The following is a 27615-nucleotide window of genomic DNA, read 5'->3' on the forward strand; positions in this document are numbered from 1 at the left end:
CGCCAAAGGAACTGAGCAGCCTAAATCCCGTTTTCAAAAGTGGAGTAGGCCCATTTCCTCAAAGGCATTTCGGTGCCTAACTCCCTACTGAAATCATTTGGAGTTAGCCACCTAATGCCTTTGAGATTCTGGGCCTCAGAAGGCTGAGGCCTGGTCTACACTAGAAAATTTGGTCGGCAGAACCACATCGCTCAGGGGTGTGAAAAATCCTCACCCTTGAGCAGCGTAGTTAAGCCAGCCTAAATCCCTGTGTTGACAGCGCTAGGTCGATGGAAGGTGGCAGATGACAGAACTAGGAGCAACGGTCTCAAGTTGCAGTTGGGGAGGTCTAGGTTGGACATTAGGAAAAAGTTTTTCACTAGGAGGGTGGTGAAGCACTGGAACGGCTTACCTAGGGAGGTGGTGGAATCTCCATCTTTAGAGTTATTTTTAAGCTGAGGCTTGACAAAGCCCTAGCTGGGATGATATAGCTGAGGTTAGTCCTGCTTTGAGCAGGGGGTTGGACTAGGTGACCTCCTGAGGTCCCTTCCAACTCTAATATTCTATGATTCTATGTAGACAGTGTTTACACTGATGCTCTACAGCTGTGAGGCAGCAGTGCTGCAGTTGTGCCACTGTAGCATTTCAAATGTAGACAAGCCCTGAGTCTCATTAAAAGGCCAAGGATCTTAAGCTCACGGAACCTAAAGCCATGTCTGCACTGCAATGTGAGGTCTCCCTGAAGCACATATAGACACATACGAGCTACCTTTGATTTAGCGAGCTCGAATAACACCAGAAGTGAAGCCATGACAGCAGGGGCTAGCTGCTCAACTACACACCCAAGTCCGGGGGTGGGTTGTAAAGCCCCATGCTAGTTCACTGCAGTTATCTAATCTAGCTAGATCCAAGCTAGGCTTGGGTATATTTACACATGCTGCAGTCATGCCTTTGATTGCAGTGTGACAGACCATATTCCACTTTTGAAAATGGGACTTATGTGCCTTTGAAAATTTTGCCCCATAGATCGGGGGAGTAAACTATTTTGAAATGAAATCTACTAGATTAAGTTCTGTTGTTAGTCTGTCTAGCCAGACACATCACTAAGCTAGTGACAAAGGAAAACTTATTCAAATCCTCCCACTGAACCATGCCTTCCAGTTCAGTGTACCTGGGCTGTTGTTTTTTTTCCACTCATCTGGAGAGAGGGCTATCGCAGGCTGGCTGCTGGTCCGCTGCTATCCTTTGTTTTAGAGATATGCGTCCCTGCGAAGCTCCCTTTCTCCTGAAAGTCTGAGCTATAAACTTGCTAACACTAAGGAACAGGTTTGTGGATGATCAGTCTCTCTCTCTCTTTCTCTCTCTCTCTCTCACACACACACACTCACACACACACACACAGTGGTGCCTTGAAGCACGTTCTTTTCTACAGCCCCAGAACAATATTTAGAATCCCCATGGGCACACATCAGCAGGTTGAAAATTAGGCCTGGCAAGAATGCACTCCCCAGAGGGGCCACGCACATGTCACATGTGTGCACATGTCAAACAGAGAGCATCTGAAAAGGGGTTCCAGCATGCCAGCTAAAGCTAAAGCTAGTGTCTGTACCTCTCTACAGTACCCACCTTCCCTGAGAACTTCTCACTCTGAGGAAGGTGAGCACTTCCTTCTACTTTTCACCCTCCCTGAAGGAATTTCACATGTTTGCAATCACCTCCTTAGGGAGAACTCATTATTTTGACTTGATAATTAGCTTCTGCCTAGGAAACAGAGATATTTCCTTGCATTATCATCCACACTTTTCCAGAACAAATATACTTTCTAGAGTCATCGTAAGTATCCTGGTCTGCTAAGAGTCAAAGCAAAGAGAGATCTGCTGAGAACTGATGGGTTCTGCCCTTGCTAGACCATTCCATGTTAGCTCAGATTTCAAGGGGTTTGCTTGAAGGCCTAAGGGTTTTGAGGATTTTTTTTAATAATTCTCAGAAAAATCATTTTTATCTGCTTCTTAGATGAAGGCTAATATTCTCCTGCTGTGCTGCTGGGAAAAATTAGGAGAAGTAAGTGCAAGTTCTGCTCATAAAAGGTCCTAACTGATACTAAACTCCCACCGACGATGGGAATGTTGCCTGTCTAACGACATTAGGAAGAGGCCTTAATGGGAGTAAGAATCAGCACCTGCCTGGCTACCCTAAAGAACAGGTCCCAGATTCTTTACTGGTGTCAACTGGCGTACAACCATTGACTTAAACAGAGCTGTGCCAATTGACACCTGTAACAGCTCTGGTTAGCATTCTCTAGAATAGCTGGTACAATGTCAATTTACACCATTTGAAGGTCTGGCATTAGGTATGTAAAAACTTAGACTAAAATGTAACAGAATAAAACCTGACTGTATTTTAATAAACTATAGTACTACCAACCAACACAGTAACATCTCCTTGCCAACTTGGAAACAGGAGATGAACTAGATGTTTCTATTTTTATGTTAAAATGGAAACTGAGGTGGGAAGGTTTCATGGAATTTACCAAGCTAAAGAAATACTTTTCTCTTTTTAAAATTCAAAATGGAATAAAAATTATAGTCTTCCACTGTTATTATGGAACTGTAATATTAGCCTTCCACTTACCCGACCTTTAGCAATGAGGAATCAGCTGCAGCAACTGGAGCTTGGGAGTCTACTTCCTAAACCAATCTAATTCCCTCCAAGGTCTGCCCTTTTTTTGAATTATTACACCACCTGGCACAGGAAATATTATTGACTCAGGAGGAAGGAGTCTAGTTTTGCAATAATTTTTACAGATTGCTAACTGGAAAACAAGAACAAAAATGAACTACTAGGTAGCTGAAACCACTGATTTTCACTCTTCCTTCCTGACCCTATGTAATTTATTGCAACAGACCTCAGCTCCCACACTAAGTTAGGCACTTTGGCACGTCTAAGATCCTTACTGTGTGTGGGCACCAGCCCAAGGAAAGAATCAACCCACGTCTGTGGATTTCGGACCACATTGCATGTAGCTCCCACAACCTTCTCTGTGTTCACATCTCCATTTTGGGACAGGCACAGCTAACATAGCTTTAAAAATATAACTATTAAAGCAGTGATCCTCTTCTGATGTAGTATTTCACTGTTGTAGCTTAAGAAAAAAAACAATCCAAACCCAACAATGTTGGAAAAACAAAATTATGATTTAACGCAAGGTAAACAATTATATCATAAACATCTGATGACTTATTCCTTAAGTAGGGTGCTCAGATACTAAGGTGATAAGAGCCTGAATGGATAAATAGATTGCCTAGATTTACCTCTAATTTTTTACTATTTTCAGCTGGTGACCCAGATGCTGCATGTTGTTCCAGGCAAGGGTTTGCCTTTGCCTTCAAGGGGATTAGAGACAGGGGCGAAGATATAAGAGCACAGAACTGTAGCAGGATCAGGACCTAAAAATGTTACAGAGACTTTAAACAAGTAAAATGGCATAGCTGCCTCCATATTCCAGGACTACAAAACTCCAACTGGATGACAGTGTGACAATGTGCTACTGAGAGTTATTTGCTGATCTAGATGAGGTTAAAAAAAAAAGTGAGCCAAATATTTGTCCGTTTCTTGAACTTAACTTAAGTTTTTTTTGTTTTTTTTTTGAGGTTTGAAATAGAGCAGAGAGCTCTTCTGTTGTGTTGTTTTTCACATTTCATATCCCCTTGCACTTCCTGGTTTTGTGTGGGATCAGAAACCCAAATACCAAAATGTTATGAGAAAGGCCCATTCTTGAGGTAACTTTGAACCAGCAATCTCATGAGAAAACTTGCTCTCCTGAGTTTTCCAGCCCAATTACCAGAGACTGAAAATGGTGGGATAAGTTCAGATATGCTTCAAATATGCAACCAACCCATTTGAGGTTCACCCGTCACTCGTCTGGACGCACATTTCAGAAGGAGATCAAAAATAGATATGGTAGCCTCTCTGGGAATTTTTACCTGTGATTGTTGCATATCAAAAGAGCAAGGCAATGCTCTTCAATTGAATACACTTGTTTAGAGAGTGTTAGAGCCATCTTCGCATCTTCCTCTCCATAGGGACTCTAGCAATGTCCCAGATCTCTGCTATACGTGTTTGTGACAGCAGCACTTTGGGCAAGACACTTAGGTCCAGATCCTCAAAGGTATTTAGGTTTTTAACTCCCATTGAAATCAATAGGTGTTCAGTTCCTAAATGCCTTTGAGGATCTGGACCCTAATCTCTCTGGGTTTGTCACAGCCCTTACCCTGCCAAGCAGGTGAGTAAGAAGTGGGGGGAGGGGTGGAGGTAAGGATCTTCCCGTCTCTGCCCTACCCAGATACTAATTCCAGCTTCAGGGGGTGGGGTGAGAACAAGGAATACTTGGCTGATGTTTCCCCGCCCACTGGCTCACAGGGTGGAGGGAGGAGTCTCGGTTCCTCCCTCCATCCCGGACTAACCCTAGCCAGAAGCCACAACTGGTTCATTGGCCTGCTCCTGGGACGATGCAGCTGTCAAATTGGGATGATAATAATCCTTCCCTGCCTCACAGGGGCATTGAGAGGATAAATCCATAACAATACTCAGGAGATGCTCAGCCATTTAATTACCTGGAGAGGGAGAGAATTGTCACCGCACAAACCACAGAAATGCCTCCTTCGTTATATCACACCTGGGTGCATTCACAGACAAGCAACAGCATTGCCGGGAAAGAAAAGCATGTGGTGTTGGTTCCCATCTGTGGGATGGGCCTCCAGGGGGAGCACAAGACCACGGTGGGCCTAAGATGGGAAATGATGTGATTCCAGATCCATGTTAAACCCAGCAGCAGTCAGCCTGCAACACTAGCACTGAAAATCCTCAGACCAAGGGAGCTTCCCCCATCCCTTTGTAAAGCTTGTTAAATAGCAGATGACAAAATACTGATACAGTCAAGTGCATGGCCTCTTACTAGGAATCCAACATGCTACAAGAAAAGAGAGCCTCACCTCTGAGCATACTCTTTAAACAACGTAGAGAATACAGGAGAGAAGAAGATGACAAGAAGATGAGTTTCAAGGCCAAATTCAATGGAGCCATACTGATTTACATCAGGTGAAGATCCATAAAGGCTACCTAAATATTGCCTAGATATTACTGGGCATTTTAATTGCTAATTTATTAATATTTGTACATTAAAATAATGTGCAATTATTATTGTTTTAGCCCTCTGCACATAGTGCATGTTAACAATTGAGAATCCCTGTAGGCAAAAAAAAAAAAAAAAAAAAAGAGTTCCATTTTTTGTATCATTTGACTGGACTTTATGCACTTTAGTAAATGAAAGTGATGGAAGTGTGGTCTATCCTTCTCAATGCTTTTTCGGTTTTAGATGATCAGAAAGCAGCAAGATGGCCTTGTAATTAATGCACTGGACTGGTGTTATGAACGGGAGTGGATTAACACACTAGACTGGCTCAATTCCCAGCTCTGCCATAGCATTTTTCTGTCACCTTGGGCAAGTCATGTTATTTCTCTGCACCTAAACTCTCTGTCGAATGAGGATGATGAATCCTTCCTTTGCCTGTCTTGTCATTTAGAGACTAGTGGCAGGGATTGCCTCTTGACATGTGTATGTATAGTGCCTAGCACATTAGGCCCTGATTTTGGAGGGGCCGATAATCTGGGTTGGAATCTGAACAATGATTTGTCCTCTTTTTTCCTCAACAATATATTCACAATACAAACGGGGTGAGTTTAAGGGCTCTGGACAAAATTAGAATACGTCAGACTACTTGGAGAATCTTTTTGCTCCTCTCTACATCCTACTGGGCCCAATACCGCTCAATAACCTTCATCCACCATGATAAACTCAACATTAATTTATTCAGAGGGCAACTTCCCATTGAGGCTCAGAATAAATAGCTCAAGCTTCCCAACCAAGTTCTCTACCACCGCACTAAAGGAGCAGCTCCATTAGCACCAGCCCAGACTGGTATTCAACCCAGATTTCCTCACAGTATCATATTATATCATAAAACCATCATCCATGTGGCACAAGTTTAAGGCAGTATTCAATACAAGAACGAAACCAAGGACAGAATTGGCATCCCACAAAGTTGTTTTCTCAAATCACAGATGAAGTGCGGAGACATGTGGAGAATCCACTAGTCCCTCTCAAACGAAAGAAGGGCTGTCAAGGTTTTATAGTCTTTGAAAATGCCACTCCCCTTTGAAAATTTGAAAATGCCACTTCATTACCTCCGCTTTTTGTTGCCAGGAGAAGACTGAGGGATGAAACGTTCCTGAAGCATTCTTTCTGGAACATAAAATAGGGTTTACATATTAATCAGTTTTCACCATACAGCACACCTGAAGGATGCATGTCCAGTGAGAGACCACTAATACGCACTCCTTCATATGCTAACAAAGATGAAAGGAATTTCAACACTTGCTTTATATTCCACCTCCTCCACCACCACCAAAAAAACCCCACAACCAAGCTTAGGCCCTGATATTCAGGTCTGCATGTGGTTTGCCTTTGCACTCTGCTGATCCTTGGGGCATAACTGGTTTGGCATACATTTTGGCTGTTCTGATCTATGCTGCTTTGTAACAGTCCCTAGGGGCCATTACACCGGTTGGGGATCACCAGAGCACACCACCTCTTCCCCCCACTTCTGGAGGAATCCTCAGATTCCCAATGAGAGAAGCTTTATAGCTAGGGGAGGATGCAGCTTCCCAATTCAAAGTGTGAGCTATACTAAACTGCTGAGGGAGCACCAACCACCTGCAGTAGCACCCTCCACCCTAATCCCAGCCTGGTATGGAGGGCAGGCCTGGGGAGGAGATGGGGGGCTTTGAGAGTGAGCCCACCTGGAACTCTCCCCACAGAGGCGGTTCCCATCCCACTGGGTGGGGCCCTCGTCTGGGCATTGCAGCCTGGTGCAGGGTGTCGTAGTGCCACTCAGGTTTGGCACTGCCACCCGGCCATCTTGATGGAGTGGCAGCCAGGCCAAATTTGAGTGAGTAGCTTTGCAACCTGGTGCGTGGCGATGATGGAGGGACAGCCAGGCTAAACCTGAGTGGCGCTGCGACCCTGTGTGCCAGGATGCAATGCCCAGAGTGGTGAGCTAGGCCCAGCCCCCTGGGACAAGAGCTGCCGCTGTGAGGTGAGTGTGGGATGAGTTTGCGCTCCAGCACTTCCCCCATCCCCATCCTGGAGTCACCCCCTCCATGCTTGGCAAGGAGAAGTACATGTTTGCCTGGTTTTGCACCATTGGTTTCATGATTTCTGTGGGTTCAGCTGAACCCATGAACCCACACTAAAGCTGCCCCTGTTTACATCCCCTTTATACCCACCTGGATTTCTGGTGAAAAGCTGATTCAGTGTGATGGTTCCAAGCAGCGTTCACTCGTTTCAATCAGCACCAATGGCTGGTCAGTTGCATAAAACGTCTACAATTTAAACAACATTATGTAAAATAAACGGGTAGGTTAAGCTAAAACACCATCCTGATCATAGAGAACATGCAACCAGGTGCGGCGGGAGTAGACTGTGGCTTGCAAATATTGATTATATATGTTGGCACAGCCCACACTTTCCACATCCGCTATATGGGGCTTCCAGTGCATCCAATTGGTCATTCTCATCAATGCAACCTCAAAGAGGGAGACTGTTAGCAAAGCAGGATTGTGATGGGGGGAAGCCAAAGCGCTCAGCTCTGACAGCTCCTCCCTCTGTCCACTGTCCATGACCCCAGTTTGAAACCCACCTGGGCATTCAACTCCCCGTACCCCTGTCATGAGAGAAACTGGGATTCCTAAAGTTACTTAGGCAGCTAATCCCCAGATTTAGGCACCTAAGGGCCAATTTAGGGACCATTGCAATCCACAAAATTCCCACTTGGCCTAACCCTGTAAGTGCCTAAACTTCGTCAGAGCCTTAGTGCTTTCTGCCTCTGGGCACGCACAGCTGCTGCCTCACTCTGGGCATCTGGATGCCTAGCTCCTGCCTACCCTCAGAGCAATCCAAGAACCAGGGGAAGACAGGCCCTCCTCTGCCTGACTCATGTGCAGGGCCTGATCTAGTCTGTGTGCTGAGAGGCTGCCCAGCTCTATACACGATAGCGGGGGTGGGGGGGGAGAGACGACAAGGCCTCCCTTATAACTTTAGACCAGCAGTTAGAGCATTCACCTGGGATGTGGGAGCCAACTTGATCAAGTCCCCCTCTGCCTGATGAGGAAAAGGGATGTGAACAGAGCTCTGCCATGTCACAGGTGTGGGCCCTAACCACTGGGCTATGGAATAGTCTTACGTGGGGCTCCCTCAGTCTCTCTTATTGAAGTTGTTCCATTTTAATGAAATATTAACTGGACCAGAGAAAGGATGACAGACTGCATACCCCAGTGGTGAGGGCACTTACCTGAGGGACAGTCGATCCTTAGGCAAATCTCTTCTCATCCAGCAGAGGGGGGACTCGAACCAGTGGGCTCCCATATCTCACGTGAATGCTCTAATCGCCGGGCCAAAGTTATAAGGGAGGTCCCTTCCTTTATACAATAGTACCAAGGAATAACCGTAAATCTACCAGTGCCAACATGGGTGGGTGAGGAGAAGAAAGGGGACATGAAACAATTAAATAAATAAAAAAGGAAAGGCCACACCCACAACCTCTGTTATTCAAAAATTTTGAATGGGTCGACAACCCAAAGTTTGACCTACCTCTTCTTTCCTTATAGGAAACGTGACTTGATTCTCTCTTGCTTTGCATCTTGTGTAGTCATGCACACCTGCACAAAATGTGCAAAATGCTATCATTCTAATCTGCAGTGGTCCTGAAAGTAAGAGATTGGTTTTCCTTTTCTGTGAAGTGAAAGAGCTAATGGTGATTACCTAAAGGAAGGGTGGGGGAAGATCCAGTGTCAGACACTGGTGCAAATCAGAATAGCTCCACTGACTTCACACAGTAAAATGGGGATAATAAACCTCACTTTCTGCCACCCTTTGAGTGTTTTGCCTAGTTGGAATGTACGTTCTTTTGGGCATTCTTCTGTCTCTTACTATGCATCTATATATTATCCAGCACAATGGATTCCAAATCCTGCCTGCAGCCTCTAGATGTTACTCTAATACTGATAATAACATGAGCTAGACTTCAAAGACTGAACTTATGCACAAAGTTTCTCCAGTTGTGTAAAACAAATTATAGAGTGGATACTCTCCACTGGGAGAAGATAAGTGCTTGACTTTCTAAGTCACCCTTCAATGCTTTGCTATGTTTTTGTCAGTTTACAAAATAGTCCAGCAGAGTTTGTATTGTTTTTTTAAAATGTACAGTTAATGTAATTTAAATATTTAAATATCTCCCTTCAAAACCCCATAAAAATAGAAAGTAACACTAATATGAAACAAATGTTATATAGATTATATCCCTGTCTATGACATATAGTAGCCAGTTAAGTAGAAGGTAAGGGGAAAAAATGAGATCAAAATCTAGGTCAGAATGAAAAGCTGGAAAAGAGCCCACCCTTCCAAATCTTGGGCCTCCCACAAAAAAAAATTAAATCATTTTTTGTTTAAAAAAAAAAAAAAAAGGAATAATGTGCCTTTTCAAACCTCCAATATTCTACAAAAAGCTCTTACTGGAAATACTATTGTTCCATTCCATCGGTTTCTAGGACAACCATTATTATTCACTAATTTTACAGATACTTTGTTGCTTGTGTTGCCAGCTTGTGCCTGACTTGCCCTGTTGCTCCTTAAAGTTGCAGAGCCACCTTTCCTTTGGCTTGCTTTTCCCCGGCACATTGGCCTTACCCCATCCTCTCCTCCAGATGCTTTCCACTGCTTCTTGTTCTATGTACAGAATATTTCAATTTTAATTTCTGTGTTTTCCCCAGTAAAACAAAACATGACTCTCGGCAACATTTTAGCAGCCACTCATCTGTACTCTTTGGGTCTGATTTTTCCCAGTAGCCAGTGACATCCCGGCAGCACAAAAGCTTCCGTTCTTTTCTCAGCAGCAGCCGGAATCCAATGTTCACATCGAAACATGGACAAATCAAGGCTTGTGCTCTACTGAATTTAGCATGAACTGACATACCCTTTTCCCTTCCTCATGTTCTTCTCTCTCAGATGCTGAATGAGCCACTGCCAAATTGTTCCACAGCTCCTTGGTCCCATCCCAAATCTTTATATGCTGCAGAATTTATACTAGGCTACATAAATCTGAAGAGGAAGCTTGGTTTTCTGGTCAGGGCACTGGATTGGAACACAAGAGAACCGTGGGCTTCATTCCTTGCTCTGTCACATGCTCCGTGTGTGACCTTAGCAAGACCTTTAGGGTATGTCTTCACTGCTGAGCCAGCCTGGCTGATCAACACTCAGACCGGAACACATGGGCCAGCCTGGCAAAAGTACCAACGGCCAAACTGCAAAGCCCTACCCATGTTACTGCACTCTCAGTATGACTGCACTCGCCCTCGTGTGTCAAGACTCGCCATAGGACTTTGGGGGGGCCCATCCCAAGGTTCTTTGTGCTGCAGTAAACAGAGCCACTTCATGATGCTTTACAAGTGAATTTAAAGGAGAACTTGTCTCTCCTTCTGAGCATAAAAAGGGAATTGTGGGAAGGCATTGGAGGATTATCTGCACTCAAGTGATTTTGCCTGTCTCCCCTCTGCAAAGTGAGAGGGTTACCAGCCTGAGTGACAGCAAAACCCAGTCTCTAAACCAGGAGTGCCCAACCTATGGCCCCTAGACTATATACATGACCCACCAGAGCATTTCATAAGGCCCACGGCCTGCTTCAACGCGATATACTAACCACCAATTCATTAGTGTTCTGCCATCATGTTTACGTCATTTTAGTTTACACCAGTATGTCAATAGACACACTGGACATAGAAACAAACCTATCTAAATAAATCTGAAACAAGCTGAACGTAAAATATAAATCAGTACAGGTAGCTTTAAATCTTATGAAAATACATAGAATCTGTTCGGCCCACCCAAGGTTGTGCTTAGGTTTATGTGGCCCTCCTGCATCATAAGACTGGGAACCACGGTTCTAAACCATATCCCCACCAGGGCCAGTAAACCTGACTTTAAAGCTCTATTAAGCTTGGGTGGGAGGTGGGTGGATGGGAGGGAGGGAGGGTAAAGGCAACACACAGGTAAGAGCCCCAGGTAACTCTGCAGTGAAAACATACCCTTAGGGCAAAATTTTCAAAAGTGTCAGAATGACTAAGGAGCCCCAGTCCTATTTTCAGAAGTGATTTAGGCACTTTGGCACCTAAGTCCCATTGAATATCAATGAGATTTAAGCTCCTAAATCACTTTTGAAAATGGGCTTTAGGTTTCTAAGTCATTTAGACACTTTTTAAAAAATTACCTAACTCTTTCTGTATCCAAGTTCCCCCTCCCTAAAATGAAGCTAATTTGGCTCGCTGTCTTCCACTCTTTGCTTGTCTTGTCTAATTAAGCTGTAAACTCTTAAGGGCAGGGACTCCTGTTTCTTACTCTGTATGTGTGTGCCTGGTATGCTGACACCTCTAGATGTTAAAGTGTTATAAATAATAATACATCTTCTAACCAGAGGCCTGATACTGCATTCTTCATAAAGAGGCAAAACATCCATTTATTTCTGAAAGAAAATAAAACTTACCATCTTTTTGCCAAGTAATTCTCTCTCTCAGGTATTGTATTTAAAATTCACAAAATATTTGTATTTAGGGGCGCACAGGGTGGGAGGAAATTGGCCACAATATGATCATAAGAATGTACCAAAGTTGTGCTTCCTTTCCCACCCTTTGATCTTGGTGCCTTAATGACTAATTAGTGCTAAAGTACTGGAAAATACCTCACTTAAGGCATTTGAAAGCTTCTCTTTGTACAGATAAAAACGATGAGTCACATCAAAGGATAACCACAAAACGTGCCAGAGAGGGTAAAGCAGAAACCTGTCTCATGGGGATGTTTGGGTAATGGCCAAACTGGAGAATCTGCTGGGCTTTTGGGTCAACTGATGCCTCCATTCAATACTCCAGATTTTTCACTCCTAGACTTGCACAAGGCAAAAGCTAATCAGAAACGTCAAAGGAAATCTGTGCTCCAGAAAGAGATGTATGTGTTCAAGGGGAGGTGAGCCTTCAAACCTTGTCCTTTCATGAAGGATCAAGGAGAAATGTCATCAGATCCTGTATGCAGTGTAGTGGTGGCTATGCCAGTCCCAAGATATTAAAGAGACAAGGTGGGTGAGGTAATATTTATTGGACTAACTTCTGTCTCTTGCCTCTCTCATCAACAGAAGTTTGTCCAATAAAAGATATTGCCTCACCCATCAGATCCGGTGGCAGTCAGCAGAAATTAATAACCACCTCAAGCATTCAAATCGGAAATCATTCACCTTTCTGCTACGGCAGGTTTTTGTTTTCAGCACTTCATTTTCGGGGTTTCAGCCAATCTCTTAGCAATCAGGGCAAGGAAGGTAGATTATCCCACATCTGTCTATTGTGTGGTTCTTACACCTTCTTCTGGAGCATCAGATCCTGGCCATTTTCAGAGACAGGTTAGTGGACTAGATGAATTTCAGCTCTGATCCAGTATGGTTATTTTTGTGTCCCTATGTATGCTATTTAGCCTGAGGGCTAGTGGAAGGAAAAATGGGTCTTATTTCCACTCCCAAAGCTATTGCCATACGGATGCTGTAAGATCAAATCTGAACAGTTTATTTGCCTTTCTTTGTAATGGAGTATGAGCCCCATCCTGCAAGCAGCCACCTTGAGGAAGGGCTGAGGAATTGGGTCATATGCTCCATTAAAGACCCAAGGGTTGTAAAAGCCTGGTGCCAAGTTCTGTTAGTGAATCAGCCCCCATGTCTTCTCCTTTGATGGAAGTCTCAGGTTTTCAGAGAGGGACCTCGGTATGTTACCATGGAATGGATCAACAAGTCAGCAGTATGATCTACTGAAACCATTTGAATAATTATACCACCTTGCTCTTAGCTAAACTTTCACACCTACTGAGCACCCCCGACTCCCACAGACCTCAGTGGGAATTGTAGCTGCTCGGAAGGGCCCTGACTGGCTGCAAGGTGCCAACAGCTAGAGGGGCAGTCAATGGGAACGGAGGGCACTGGGAACCTTGCAGGACTGAATCCCTAGTGGTAAGTACTCGAGCTCATTGGGAATTTTCCATCAAAATGATTCTTCTATGAAAAACAAAGTTTCTGCACATCTGAAAGTTTCCCAAGGGGAAAATTTCAATATTTGTCAACATTTTTCTGATCAGAAAAACTAATATGAAACATTTTTGTTTTAGCCAGTCCAATCTTCAACTGCATCTGCCTAAGCTACTGCAGTGACTCCTGCGTGTTGTAGTTTCAGTGTGTCATGCCCCCATTCTCTTGTATGGACCAGGCTGCTTGACCATGCCACCACGGTCTTCCCTCAGACCAAGCCAAGGGGTACAATATGGGACTCAAATGACTGCATTGCATCCAGCCAAGTAGCCCACCCTATAAGAAACAATGAGGACATGATCCACACAAGCTACAACTTCCATGAGGCACTGTGGTGTGATAAGCAGAAGCTGTTCAGGGTCGAACCAAAATATTTTGATGTTTCTGAATTGAAAGTTTTTGTAACTTTCTATTGGGTGAAAAATGTGATATTAAGAATTTCCCATGGGACAGAAATCCTTGGCTTCGCTCAGCCCTCGTCAGCACTCTCAGGCTCTGCATCTCCATCTGCAACATGGGTGTGGGGTGAGGTGTAATTCATTAATGTTTGTAAAGTACTTTGAGATCTTCACATCAAAGGGGTTCTTGAAATGCAAGGCATTAGTATTCGGTTAGCAGTAAATAGTTTTTAATATTAGTGACTAGCGCTGCAGGAAGCATTCCCTGTGAAATCTAAAAGAATAAGAATTTGCCAGGCTTCACGTTTCATTACAAACTTGAAATTTAGCTCCGATTCAGTGAAAGGACTGCTAAAGTGTGGCAACCGCAGAAGTGAGTCAGGGCTTGGTTTCAGGTGAGCTAGGGCTAAATAGATTATTGTACATCAGCGTCATGGGAAATTAGTAGTGTTTCATGCTTTTGACACAGAACTCCTTGGCATTAGCTGAATTTCACTCAAACGTTCAAAGAAAATCTCAGGTAAGGAGTGCAGAATTCAGACACCACAGTGAAAGGTCAAGTATGGAGGAAGGAAAGTAGATTAGATCACATCCTGATTATAGCTGAAGGAAAAGGTTCATATATATATATAAATAAAGAATTGGTATTGGCTTAAAAGCAGAACCTAGAGGTGCCAACTGAGCTCATGGCTCCATTGTGCTAAGCATAGTGCAAACAGCTAAAGAGAGAGAGTTGCCCTAAAAGACTTTGCAACGGATAAAACAGAGGAAGGGAGGGAAGGAGGGAGAAGAGAGGCAAAGTGACTTGGCCCAGGTCCCACAGAATATTAGTAGTTGAACTAAGAACAGAAACTGATCTCCTGAGTCAGGCCGGGACCCTATTCACTGAACCACACTGCCGGCCAAAAAAAGTATCCAAGAAACAAAGCCACCAGGTTTCACACAGCTCTTGTGCTGACACCTTGCAACAGCACTTGAGGTCTGTAACAGATAGACTTTGCTTTTATTATGAATTCCTATACATAGGAAGAGAAGTACAGTGACTGAGCCCCACCTGAGTAGTGGCAGGAAATTGACTGTGTGGGGTATGACCACCTGGTCTTAATGGATTATCTTTACTCAGTGTCCTCAAGAAAGGCACCCCACTTCCCAGATTCTTGCTCCACGTGCACTGCTTTCCACTCCAAAACTTGGTCATCGGTTTAATGCTGTGTATAGAGTCAAGAATCAGACTAGTTATTTATTATATGCATTTCCAATGTGCCTATCTTCACAGTGCCTTACAAAAATGGAGGTAACCAAAGACAATATGCTCTAAATCAGGGACCGGTACCCAGTTCTCCCCCTCTCTCCAAATATCCAATACTGTTTCCCTGAAGGAGAACTGTCCCAGGAGATAACTATGCAGCTGGCTGGGTTGCTAAGATGTCAGGAGTAAACCTCAACAAAAAGACATGTCTTACCTCACACCCTACATGAGGCAAGCCTCGGGGCTTTGGCATCTCCCTGAAGAGTGAATTCCAGGATCTAGGGATCTCTGTTGGGAACACCCAGTCCTCCAGCTCCTACAAATTTAGTCTTGGGCACCAAAGTTTCTCCACCACTGACACTTATCAGGGTGGAACAAATTCCTTTTATTTTTAAATATGCCAGTAGTGTCAAAGAAATGATCTTGGTGTGGCCCAGTACTAGACTGAGATTCCAAGGATCCAGTTTCTATTCCTGGCTAGGAAATCTGAGGCAAGTTAATTTATTTCTCAGTGCCTTTGTTTCCCCTTCTGTAAAATGCAGATGATGATACTCTCATCTCTTTTTGTAAAGCACTTTGACATCTCTCCATGAAAAGCATTATATCAGCAGGAGGTATTATTGTTTTTTCTCATAATTTAGCAAGCTGGCTTCTGCCAGTCTCCTCAGAAACAGAGGATTTCAAATACTGATCACTCTCTGATTATTTAAACTAACCTTTGGGTTTTGCTCATTTTCTTTTTCAACTTTCCAGGTGTGTCTGTGTGTTTTCCTGTGGTTACTACATTTGAATAGATCATTATTCAAGTCCTTGTGATCACTCTAAGGTATTTATTAGAGCCATCTGAAAATTTTCCATCAACCCCAGTCCCCCCGCTGCCTTTTTTTTTTTTTTTTCCCCTGATGGAAAATGGCTTGTCAACTAAATGGAAATTTTCATGGAAAAATTTCCACTTTCACCATCTAATTTATCCAGTTTTCATCAAAAAGCTGAAAACTGAAAACATGTTTTGGTTTTCAAGTTTTTTGACGATAACCCTGAAAAATTGTATGAAAACAATCAATTGTTTTAATTGAAGTTTTTTTGTGGGATAAAAAGGTCACTTCCCAGCCAGCTCTAGTATTTATATGCTTCTGAAGGTCTTACAAGTGAACATGCCCAGAAAATGTCAAGGGATATCCAAAATAATCCAATCTAGAATGCTGATACTGAGATCACAATAGCACCGTGTTGTTACTGTGTCTCTGTGAAAATAAATATACTGGTCCAGATCCCCAGCTGAGATAAACAGATGCAGCTGCACTGACTGCAATGGACCTGCTCCCGTTCATATAAACTATGTATCTGTCCCGCTGTCTCTTCAGTTATAAAAGGCTGAGAATGGTATATTTGTGCAGCAGTGAAGCGCGTGCATGGCTCTGTGTTACAGACTTGATGAATATTTTATGTGCGGTATTCCACGTCAACGGAAAGGCTCATATTGGCAGCAGGCTTTGTGGACAGACGGTTCCATGGAAATGCAGACATTGGTCCCCTCACAGTTAAACTAGGGGCTGTGGCTCAAACACCTCAGTGGATTACAACACCTACAGCAACACCAGGGAAGAGATACGGCCTCCTAGCCTGGAACCATCCCGTTCAGGGCTGTAGAAATGAAAACCAATATCTTAAAGTGCATCCAGAAAGAACCTGCACAATTGCAGAGAGCATGTGCGGTGTGATCCCAGAGAGAAAAATCTTAGCAAATGGACCTCTACCTTCTGCCCCATCTGAAGATAGGGCTAGCACTCAGGAGCAGCCCATTGCAGAACATTCTCCTTGGATGACAAAGGCTTGGATCATTCTGGTGAGGTCACTGGCAGTTTCCACCATTTGAGCGCATTCTGTGATAATGACTAAGACTTTGAGATTCCTTCATCCCAATCCTTGAAGTGCAGGAAGTGTCTGGAACTGACAGAAGACTGGAGTTTGCCAGCCGAAGCTTTTAGCTAAGAACCTCTCAATACTAGGAAAAGGTTCTGTTTCCACCAGAAAGGAAGGGCTGGCCAGAGATAACACGCGCACACGCACGTGGGTCTAAAACACCAGGGCCAGAGCCTCAACAGATACAAATTGGGGAAGATGCAGTGGAGCCAGTTTAGACCAGCTGAGGAGCTCAGCTGGCCCATGGAATTAACATTAGGACCGACAAATTTCTGAAAGGTCATGAGGTGCACTGACTTTCCAAGTTACATGAAGAAAGGCACAAGCATTTTGCAAAGCTTGCACTCATTTTCTCGGTCAGAGCCATATTTCAGATAGGCAGAATTGCTGTCTAATATGATCTCTTTTCAAAGTAAGAACAAAAATGTGCAGTTGCAACTCATTAAATTAGGTGCTAATTTCACTAAATTATTTATTCAAGCGTTAGACAGGTGTCCCATTTCAGAGAGTACTAGTAAATAGTGCCGCAAGCCTAAAAGCTAATTTCTAACCTAACCTAACGATGCCAGTAATAATGGCCTACCATCGCTGCCTTGTGAATCAGATCTTATGAGAGTTAAAATAATTAACATCAAAGCACAAACTGGTAGCTTGCTAACTTCACTATCAGTCATAAACCATTAGCACAGTTCTGAACATTACACAGAATTGTCTCCATGCAGCTTCTCAGCAAATTCAGTTTAGAAACCTGTTTAATGGTTTTGTCACCAAAAAGCGACCACCTACTAATATAATTCTATTGAAACTGACGAGCTGTTTCGTCTCAGCGGGCACCTTCAACTCACAGCTAGAGGGCAGACGTCCAGAGGGCATGCAACATACCAGTCCAGGAGCAATGCAGGGCAGAGCAATGAGATTCTGCTCAAGAAGGGAACTCCTACAAAATTCCCTACCCCTAAACCTGTGATAAGCCCTGTCTATGGGGTGCAGGTTCTCACAGAGAGGAGAGGACTGGGGAATCTATTCTTTTATTTTTCCTTTAAAAACAGAAAACACAGGGGCTACCATACTAGATCAGACCAATGACCCATTCAATCCATTAACCTGACTCTGACGGTGGTCAGTACTGGATGCTTTGGAGGCAGGTGCAAGAAACCTTGCAACAGACAGTTATGAGAGAATCTGCCCACGGGGAAAGTTTCCTCCTGACCCCCATTGGCTACAGGTTGGTTTAAGCCCTGAAAGCATAGGGGTTCATATGACTTCCAAACTTTTGGGGGTAACTCTGGTTACTGTGGTGACTCTGGATACTCTTCTATATGGTTCTGGTGGAGAAGCAAACCTCCCCTGCCTTTGGAGTAGAGATTGGCTTTCTCTAGGAGCCATGTGGGTAGGGGCTGGAGGATTCAGGTGGGGAGGATGGTACCTAGGCAATTGGGATAGTCAGGCAGGAAGAAGCAGGGTGTCTGATTTCATGGAGGGCTAAAATAGAGCGCCAATTTCACCTCTAAACCATGATCATTTTGTGGCTAGCAAGTTAGTTGTAACCACCTTTATGTTTGAGGCTGATGGCCGGTATCTGTATGAAATGAGTTGGTGGCCTCAGTCCAGTTCCTGGGAAACAAATATAAGCATCATAAAAATAACCACCAAAATGGGTAGCTAGTGGCTTCTACGTTGTCAGTCTCAGATGAGAGACAAAGGACAGGGAGATAGAGCTGCCTCCTCAGTCATCAGGCAGTGTCACTCCCAATGCCGTACTCTGACTATGGGTGAGAATGACACAGAAAGCCAGTCCCTAGGTAATGAAGAACATTTCATTTGCATCTTTTTCATTATGAAGATACTATCACATAAACAATAGCTGCACTGGAGAGACATTTGTAGTTGATAATAATGCCTGTGTTTTAACTTCCTGATGAGCCCAAATCACCAAGCTGAGACCTGGAGTTAGATCCAAACTAAGATTTGGTTTTGCAGTTGCATCCATTATAGAGGCCTGTTTCCCATTATAAAGGCCTGAGCAGCAAAAGATAGATCTGGAGATTAACTTTCCCAAGCTTAACCCTGACTGGAAAAATTGTTTGCCTGCAATGCATATCCTCCGTACCCAGTGGTACCCTCCCCACAAGCAATTGGACCCGAAGGGTGCAATGGAACAAATACTGAGGTGTGTTTCCGTAGATTCAAGAGTAGATGATATAGAGCTGGCTGAGGTTTAATCCAGTAAAACTGTAGAATGGGGGAAGCAACTGGAAGAGGTGATGAGGGTGATCTCTGCACCTCTTGTGGCAGGAGCGTCGCCACCATCAGTGATTCAGGTTTGCAATCCTGGGGTGAAATCCTGGCCCCATTAAGTTGTCAATGGGAGTTTTGTCATTGACTTCAGTGGGTCCAGGATTTCACCCTTAGTTTTCTTGAATCCAGAGCTGTCATTGGAAGGTCAAATATGAAGCTGACTGACATTTTGGCAACAAAAAGTTTTTAGTCTAAAAATGAATGAAAAAAAAATTATGAAATCTTTTATTGTTGACAAAATATTTTGTTCCTTGAAAAAATTGGAAACAAAATTTGGGGGGAGAAGGGGAAACCCTAAATCTTTCGGTATTTATGACTGTTTTCATTTTGGAATTGTGGTAAAATCCCTACTTTCTCTCTGTTTTTTCCTGGAAAAGTAAAAGCAGAGAAGTGCAGGTGGGGGAAACACAGTCTCTCACTTATTTATTTTTTTCCCTGTTGGGAAAAAAAAAAATTCTAAAAGTGTGAGAAAGTAGGGAGCAAAAAACTTTCTTACACCAGCTTCCGCTTTGGAAAAATCTGAAAGACACCCATAATCTTATAAAAACTGACGTGGGTACTTTAATGATCTCAAGTGATCAGCTAGAACCACCCAGAATATGGTACCTGCAGCAACTCTGTGCACCAGCACTGCAAAGGTGCGTGAGTTCAGTATTGACTCCGAAAAGGACTATTGCCATCAGCAATATTCTTCAATCTCTTCAGTACCCAGGATTATCTCACTAAAGATCTTCAATCCAAGTACTGCCCAGGCCTTGGCCATACTTAGTTGGGAGAACTGTTGAAATCACAGCCCCAGGTCAGGTGACTGTTGGAAAGAGATGAGCAGGATAGCACTGTACAGTGCCTCCATCTATCAGATTTTTGACCCCACAGCTGGGATAAAAAATTCAAAAGCACCTAAATGGTTACGGGCGCGAGTTCCACCTTTAAAAGGGATTAAGGCACCTAGGCTTTTGAGTCCCATTGACTATCACTGAAATGTAGGTTAAAAATTTCAAAAGAGCCTAGACCCTAAGACACTCAGGCACTTTTGAAAGTCTCATTGAAAGTCAGTGGGACTTAGGAGCCTAAATCACAAAGGTGCTTTTGAAAATGTTATACTAAGACTTTATTTTCTTAACCTATTCACTTACTCAAAGGGGAAGGGATGGGGAGCATTTCTCTAATCCAACAGTTTGTTTTCTAAGGCTGTCAACACTGACACCAACTTGCTCTTCAAGCTTTGTATGGCTAACTGATACTCCAGGGTTAATGGACATAAAAGCAGCAGCAGCATATAAGCAGCAGCAAAAGCATTTCTGCTCTAGTCACATTTTTGGTCGACATACAGGACTGGTTCCAGGGGGACTGTGGAAACGAGACCGTGCCTGAGCTGCAGTTTTGTCCCAGGATTAGCTCTCTGCAAGGGTGAAAGATTTCACTGGGATCAACATCAGAACACACTACTGAATGTGAGAAAGGTACCAGGAAAATATTGGGTGGATTGCCTGAGATTATTTGTTTCTCAAAACACTATTGACATTATAACCTTGATTGAGCAAGTACTTTAGTGCGTATGTAACTTTAAGCATGCAGGTAGTCACAAAGAAGTCAGTGGTCTCTGCCAATATGTTCTACATGCACCTTTGCATTGTTTCCTATCTCAGAACTATCCACAGAAAGAGACATCAGTTGCCAGTTAGTCCAGCCACATGCACATCCACTCTCCCAACTGATCTCTTTTTTGACAACAGCACATTTTTAATGACATGGAGACATCATTAGAATATAGGCTTTAAGTTGGAATTCCTGCTACCTGCGAATGGTTTAGGAAAATCGCCTGGCAAGTTATTTACAAACTCACCTTGAAAAAAGACAGAGCAAGAAAAGGTCAAAGAAAGGCAACCAGAATTATTCAATGCATGGGTTGGATTCCAAGTGTGAAGAGATTAAAGAGACTGGGGGCTATTTTGTTTAGATGGGATAAGAATAAAAGGAATCTAAGCTAGTGGAATCTCCCCCCAACTCCACACAAAACTCCACACATGCTCACTGCACAGGCAGTGTCACCTTACCTGTGGTCTGGTCTTATTTAAATAAAAGTAATTCCAGAATAGCCATGCATGCGCCCCCAGCCTGAGCCTGAGTCTTCTCTCTAGGCTCCACTACTCCTTCCCTCCAGACCTGTCTACTACAGAGCCTACCGCCACCGGGCTAATCCCACCTCGCTTAAATTCCAGGTGGAGTCTAGGGTGCTACATCTGCTCCTGTGAGTCATCAGCGATTAACCTGCAGCTCCTGGAGGGTTCCAACACCTGCTACCGGGAGGGGTGGGGAAAACAGGAGAAACCTGCTGCCTTATTTCCAAGAGGTAAGATATATGAAATCTGCAAATGAACGTAGAGATAAGGGCAGTCATGTATTCCTATTGGTCAGGGAAATCTTGATTTAAAAGAAACAAGGAAAATATTTTATGCAACAGATAATTAATGAATGGACTCACTGCTGCATGGTATTATCGAGGCAAAGAACTTGGTAAGTGCTGAACAAGAATAAGCACACTTATAAGTATAGCATCTGCAGCTACTCTAGTTAGGAGAATAATTATTTAGCCCTCATTCTTCAGGATGTAAGCTGAATACCATCGGAGTTCCAGAAGGAGCTCCCCACAAAATATAGTGGACATTTAGGGCGGTTATGGAGAAAATGTTAAACCATCCTCTGAAGCATCTGGCGTTGGCGACTGGATATCATACTGCCACTGATGAACCTCCAATCTTTTTTCAGCATAACAATCCTGATCTTCTCACTATACAAAGTTGTGCTATGAGCTACAGGCAAGGTTCCACGTCCATCATGCAATCAATAACGCTATTCATTTTTCCCCATAAAATGATGAAATCCAGAAAATCATTTATTATGACTTCTGATTTATTGTGAATTTTAGTAGCATTTTATTGAGCATGAAATGGAAACTGTACAACATCCAGATGTTCTGGGTAATAATTAAAACTGGGTTACTGAAGCACACAGTCCAGAAAGATCAGCTTGCCTATATTTTAAAGTGTATATTTCCCAAATTCCATTGGCACAAGGAGAAATGGCTCTAACATATGGATCTGAGTCTCTCTGAAAATGAGAAACAATTATGCAAGCACAATTGTCACATTAACATTTATTCTTGATTTTTAAGACTACATCACTCTACAAGACTTTTGAGAGCATTGAGACATGGATGGAATTTAGCCTATTATGTAACAAAATCAATCTACATTTGGGAGTCTCTCTCATTCTAATGTTTAGAAAGGTGAATGAACTTGGAAGTTTCCCCATGTTGTTTGTGAGTATCTATTACAACAACTTTTGGAAAGTACATGAGTTGTGTTTCAAGCAGTCGCATTCACTTCTGCATGCCAAAAACCTCTTCATGTTCTCAAGCTACCAGCAATGCAAAACAGAATCCAAAATGTCCTGATGAGAGAGATATGTAACTTCCTCTGAGACAATTCACATTAAGAGTGGGTTTTATTGCTATTTTGTTGTTGTTGTTGTTAACATCCTGCCCTCTCTCCTAGATCCTCTACAATGCAGAACTACAACGCAATTTGCAAAGCTCCCCTTTGGGACAGGTAACAAACAAGCTCTAGTCATTGTCTTTCCACTTCATGCAATGATGCAAGAATAGAAGTTAAGACGTTAAATGTATTTCTGCATTCGCATCTGAAAGCCTCCCTCCTCCATGAATATACTTTTTTTTCGCAAACTTACGATGCTTTAAGCACGCTCTATCTTTGGTAAATCACCATTTCCATGAAAACTCAAAAGGCAAGATACTTATTAAAATATAATGTAAGACAAGTTTATTATCCAGTGACTCATGAATGTACTAAACACCATACAATAATCATCCTTAATATTTCATCACCTCTGCTTAGTGCCATAAAGGGCTAGCTCACAAACATACCACAGGTAATTTAAAAATGAGAGGACAGTGCATTACATTTATCCCCAATTTATTCAAAATTGTATATTAGATAGAAACTTCACTTCTGAAAATGCCATTCCTGGAGCTGTTACAAGCTTCCACAGAGAAGCCCCAAGAGAGTTAAGTGACAGGGATGTCTTCATATTATAGCCATAATCTGCCCTCTCTGTCCTTTGCTTTCTCAATTTGACTTTCACAGCTCATAGAATAGAGCCATCTATTGCCACATCACCATAGTTGAAGGCTACAGCTGATAATGGCTGGACGTCACTGAGAATAGTTGAGAAACCACCAAGAAGCCTCTGGAGGATTCCACCGTCTCTAATTTCTCTGCAAAGCCATTTGCTTCCAGGAACATTTGGAAGCACTGCAACCACTTCCTTTAGGTCTCTGCCAGACTGAAGAATCCAAGTGGCTTCATTTGCTCCATTTTTGCCAAAGGTTGAAGACTAAAAATGGAGTCCTAAATCTGTGAGCTGATTTTCAAAAGATCTGAGGGTCTGGCAACTCCTCTTCAAGTCACCCATGTAGGTGCCTCAATATAGATTCAGGAAACTAACTTTAGGTTCCTACTTTTGAAAATCTCAGCCATTATGACAAAACCCGAGTGAACTGATACCAGCAAAGTTCTGCATAGCCCTAGACTTTCACCATTACTAGTTTTCCTCCATTCTTTTCCATTTTCCAATTCTCCAGCAGTGTCACAAGCTCAAACAGTAGGAAAACATGATGTTTCAGGGTGGAAAAGAAAATAAATGGAAAAAAAAATGTATCTAAGGAAGGTGGGGGGAGATGGATGGGGAAAGTCATAGGGATCAAGAGTAACATTTTCAAAAGTTCTTAAGTGAGATGGGGTTCTGATCTGTATTATTTAGGAAAAATCAATGAAAGTTAGGCTCCTAAGTCACTTAAACGCTTTTGAAAATTTTATCCCAAATATGTAACATATTAATTGCTAATGTCATCCCTTAATCTTTTTATTGGACAATATTAAAGTACTGAGTTTTGGGAAGGTTACATAAGGAAGAGAGCATACAGCTTCTTTTATGTACAACATTTTAAGATACTGAACAGAGAAATAGGATTCCCCTAGCCAGCTAAGGCCTTCATAAAGGTAAGATGTTTTTTTACTTAATTTTCAAATTTACTTAACTTTCAAAGCCTCAAAGGATGCAGCACCCTTAATATCTGTCATAAGAGGGACTTATATCCCAGGCAGCACAAACAAATTGCTGAACTCCTGCCAAATTCAACTGAAAAGGAAAGAAAAAGGCGTAAGCATTGAATACATTTGTATTCCAATACGACTTTGTAAAAGCGAATACTGGGTGCATATAGGTGGGAGATTCCAACTAAATAAAGAGTCAATTTTTTCCTTGTGATTGTTAATATAAAAATGTTTACTGAAGGAAAACAGATGGCACAAGAGGGCTAATTTGGGAAAGTAACTCTACAGATGCTTCTAGACGATGACATGCATTCAGAGATTCTTCTAGGGTTGTTATTATTATTAGATGTATTACAGTAGCACTTTGAAGCAGTATCTGAAATCGAGGTCCCATTGTACATCAGGTATTAAAAGATAATTCTTTCCCCCAAAACAGACAATCTACAATATACAGGCTAAATAGACAAAGAATGTGTTGTCACCCCCATTTAACATATGGAGAACTGAGGCACAGAGAGATCGCATGAGTTGTTGAAGTTTTTACAATAACTATGAGGCAGAGCTAAAAAGTGAAACCAGATCTCCTATGTCCTGCTCCTTTTCCTTAACCACAAGATCGTGCTCTAAGTCCATAGCTGGGTAGTAGAATGTTGTTGTCAGTTCACAACCTGCTGGAAAGATGGATATGGAGTTCTGTTGAAAAGCCCAGAAATTATCTCCTAATGCACAGACAGTATAGTACGGCCCTATTTAAGTCCATGATCCTTGTTTCTAACTCTCCTCTGGGCACTGACATTAGTGTTCGAAACACATAGATATGGCCATCCAATATCTTGACAGATGAAAGGAGAGGTAGCTCTTAAGTTGGCCATAGAACCCAACTTTTAGCAGACGATCTTGTGGCCTCAGTACCCTCCTTTATAGCTGTGAAAGCTGGGTTACATACTCCAAGCGCTTCACATGTCTCAGCCAGCGAAGCCTGTGAGCATCCAGCATAGTCTGCTTAGACTGTACGCCGGTTCTCTCAAGGATCTCATTGTTAGTGATATGTGGTCCCAAATGACTTCAAGGATTTTTCTGAGACAGCGAAGATGGAAGCTGTTCAGTCTCCACTCCTGCTTGGGGTATGTGACCCAGCTTTCACAGCTGTAAAGAAGGGTACTGAGGACAAAAGCCTGATAGACGGACACCTTTGTATTTAGGGTTAGCAACAGTGTTCAAAAAAAGCTAGCTTCTCCCACCATATACACTGGCAAAAAAATCAGCAACACTAACTCCTGTGTGAAAACACAGCCTCCGAGGGCTACTCAACTCAGCAAAAGTTTGATTATTTGCTGAGTTAATGCTGGTCATGATGGTAGTGTTAAATAGAGTTGAGTGGAAATGGTTTTCTCATCCCATGAAAATTTTTGAGATTTTTGAAGTTTTTCCCATCTCAAATTAAGACAAAAAGTCAAAAACCCAAGAATTCTCACAAAAGGAAAATCAGAAAAAAAATTCAGTTTGGATCAATCAAAATATTTTATAGTAATAATGATTCCTAAATGTTCTGTTTTGATTTATAATTTTAAATTAAAAAATCCTGTACTGTAATCAACTTAACGTTCAAAACAAAAAGTTGTTCTGAACCTAAAAATAAATGAAAATTTTCATTTTCAAAATGTCAGAACAGGACACTTTGACAATTTTTAAACATTTTTTCCCAACATTTTTCAAGTCAACATATTAAACAAAATCAATGCATTCCTGCAGAGAGCTTTGGTTTTAACAAATTGGCTTTTCTTTTTCTTTTTTTTTTTTTTTTTTTTAAAAAGGCAATTTTTTGGGTAGTTTGTTTACAAAATAAAAATGGTTAAAAAATTCCCAACCAACTCTAGATTCAAACTTATTCAGTGTTTCCAAGGTTTTAATGAAAAAAATAGAAGCCAAAAATATGTCACTTACATCATTGGGCCAATTCTTTGCCTTTTGCTATTTTCTCCATTTTTATGGGTATATCACATGCACTATACACATGTGCACACATACAAATGCACTTTTTATTTCCAGTGATGGACACCAAATTCTGAACAGAAAAAGCTGCCCATAATTTAAAGAGGAACTGCATGGTGTCTGTATTTTTTCTTCAAATAACACAACAGTCCAAGCTATGTAGGGTAAAAGTAAGGGCAGAATAGAGCCCGAGGCCTCATCTACACCATATAATTGGCCATGTTAAGAAAGCATTTCAGAGATAGTTTCGGCTAACATGGTTCTTCTCACTAATAGGGATGAGGCATGACTTTATTAAAGCAGATTTTAAAACCATTTGAGACAAAGGGATGATTTTAAACTGATGAATTTGTAAAAGGCTCAAGAATAGGGAAAAAAGTCATGTCCCATTTATATTAGCCATTTTAGCGGAAACTTTCTTTAAAAAATAGTTCATTAACATGATTTTCTGTTGCAGACTGGGCCTTAGGGCCCAATCCTACAAAAATACACAGGATATACTACAGCTGGTAGTAAATATTTGTAAGATCAGGCACTTTAGGCCCCCATCCTACAAAGAAAATCACTGAACCCGTAAGCCTTCCTGCTGAGGTATCTGACTTGGACTTTGCAGGGTTATGCACTGACTTTTGGAAGTTTATTAGGATATCTCATCAGTCTTCCATGATCCAGCAAAGTACTTAAGCATGTGCTTAACTTTAAGTACCTGATTGGCCCTGTGCTTAAAGTTAAGCATGTGCTTAAATCATTTGCTGGAAGCCAATGGGATCATTCACACACTGAAAATTCAGCACATGCTGGATCGGTGCCTGGATTTGTTCTTCAACTCCGCTTAAACTAGGCACATTTTCTAGCACGTACTCCACAAGCAGAACTATCCCTCTCAGTCCAATAACACACACTATGATGACTGTTTCAGTCCATTAAAACTAAAAGAAATGTTATTTCTTTAATGGCAACTAAATCTTTATAAATTAGATTGTAGTGTCAATACATTACTTAAATGAATGCTTTACCAAGGCTTTATTGGAAGAGAGCTGTTAAGAATCTAGGAAAATAAACCAATTCAGTGTGCTCCTGTTTCCTAACTGAGCACAGAAATGCCCCACAGAGAGTTAATACCATTGCACATGAGCCATTTCACCTACAGCAAAAAGTGAAAGCATGCGACTACACCCAGCAAGTGATCACAGAGCACCCTGCAGGGAATTTGCTTCCATTTCAAAGGGAAAGATCAAAACTCACAAAGGAAAAAAATATCCAGCTTCCAGCCTGTGCATGAGATTAATATTGGGCCCAACCTCAGAGGCTTTCTGAGAGGAATGGAAAGATGAGGACAGAAAGATCACAGAGCAACTCCAGTGCTTGATTATTTATGCTCTATGGGTTTGATCCTACCTACACCATTGCGTGAA

General features: G+C 42.3%; 1 long non-coding RNA gene across 1 annotated transcript; it reads right to left on the minus strand.

Annotated features, from left to right (window-relative positions):
* Window positions 1-5847: 5847 nt before the first annotated feature.
* Window positions 5848-8794, minus strand: LOC137164092 (uncharacterized). The gene is made up of 3 exons (XR_010922931.1): window positions 8687-8794; window positions 7324-7419; window positions 5848-6280 (listed from the first exon to the last, which is right to left on the minus strand). It is a non-coding gene; the product is annotated as an uncharacterized lncRNA (long non-coding RNA).
* Between the last annotated feature and the right edge of the window lie 18821 nt (window positions 8795-27615).

Source organism: Emydura macquarii, unplaced genomic scaffold (assembly GCF_026122565.2).
Source record: "Emydura macquarii macquarii isolate MOO-44397 ecotype Brisbane River unplaced genomic scaffold, CSIRO-AGI_Emac_v2 contig_2676, whole genome shotgun sequence".
Taxonomy (NCBI): domain Eukaryota; kingdom Metazoa; phylum Chordata; order Testudines; family Chelidae; genus Emydura; species Emydura macquarii.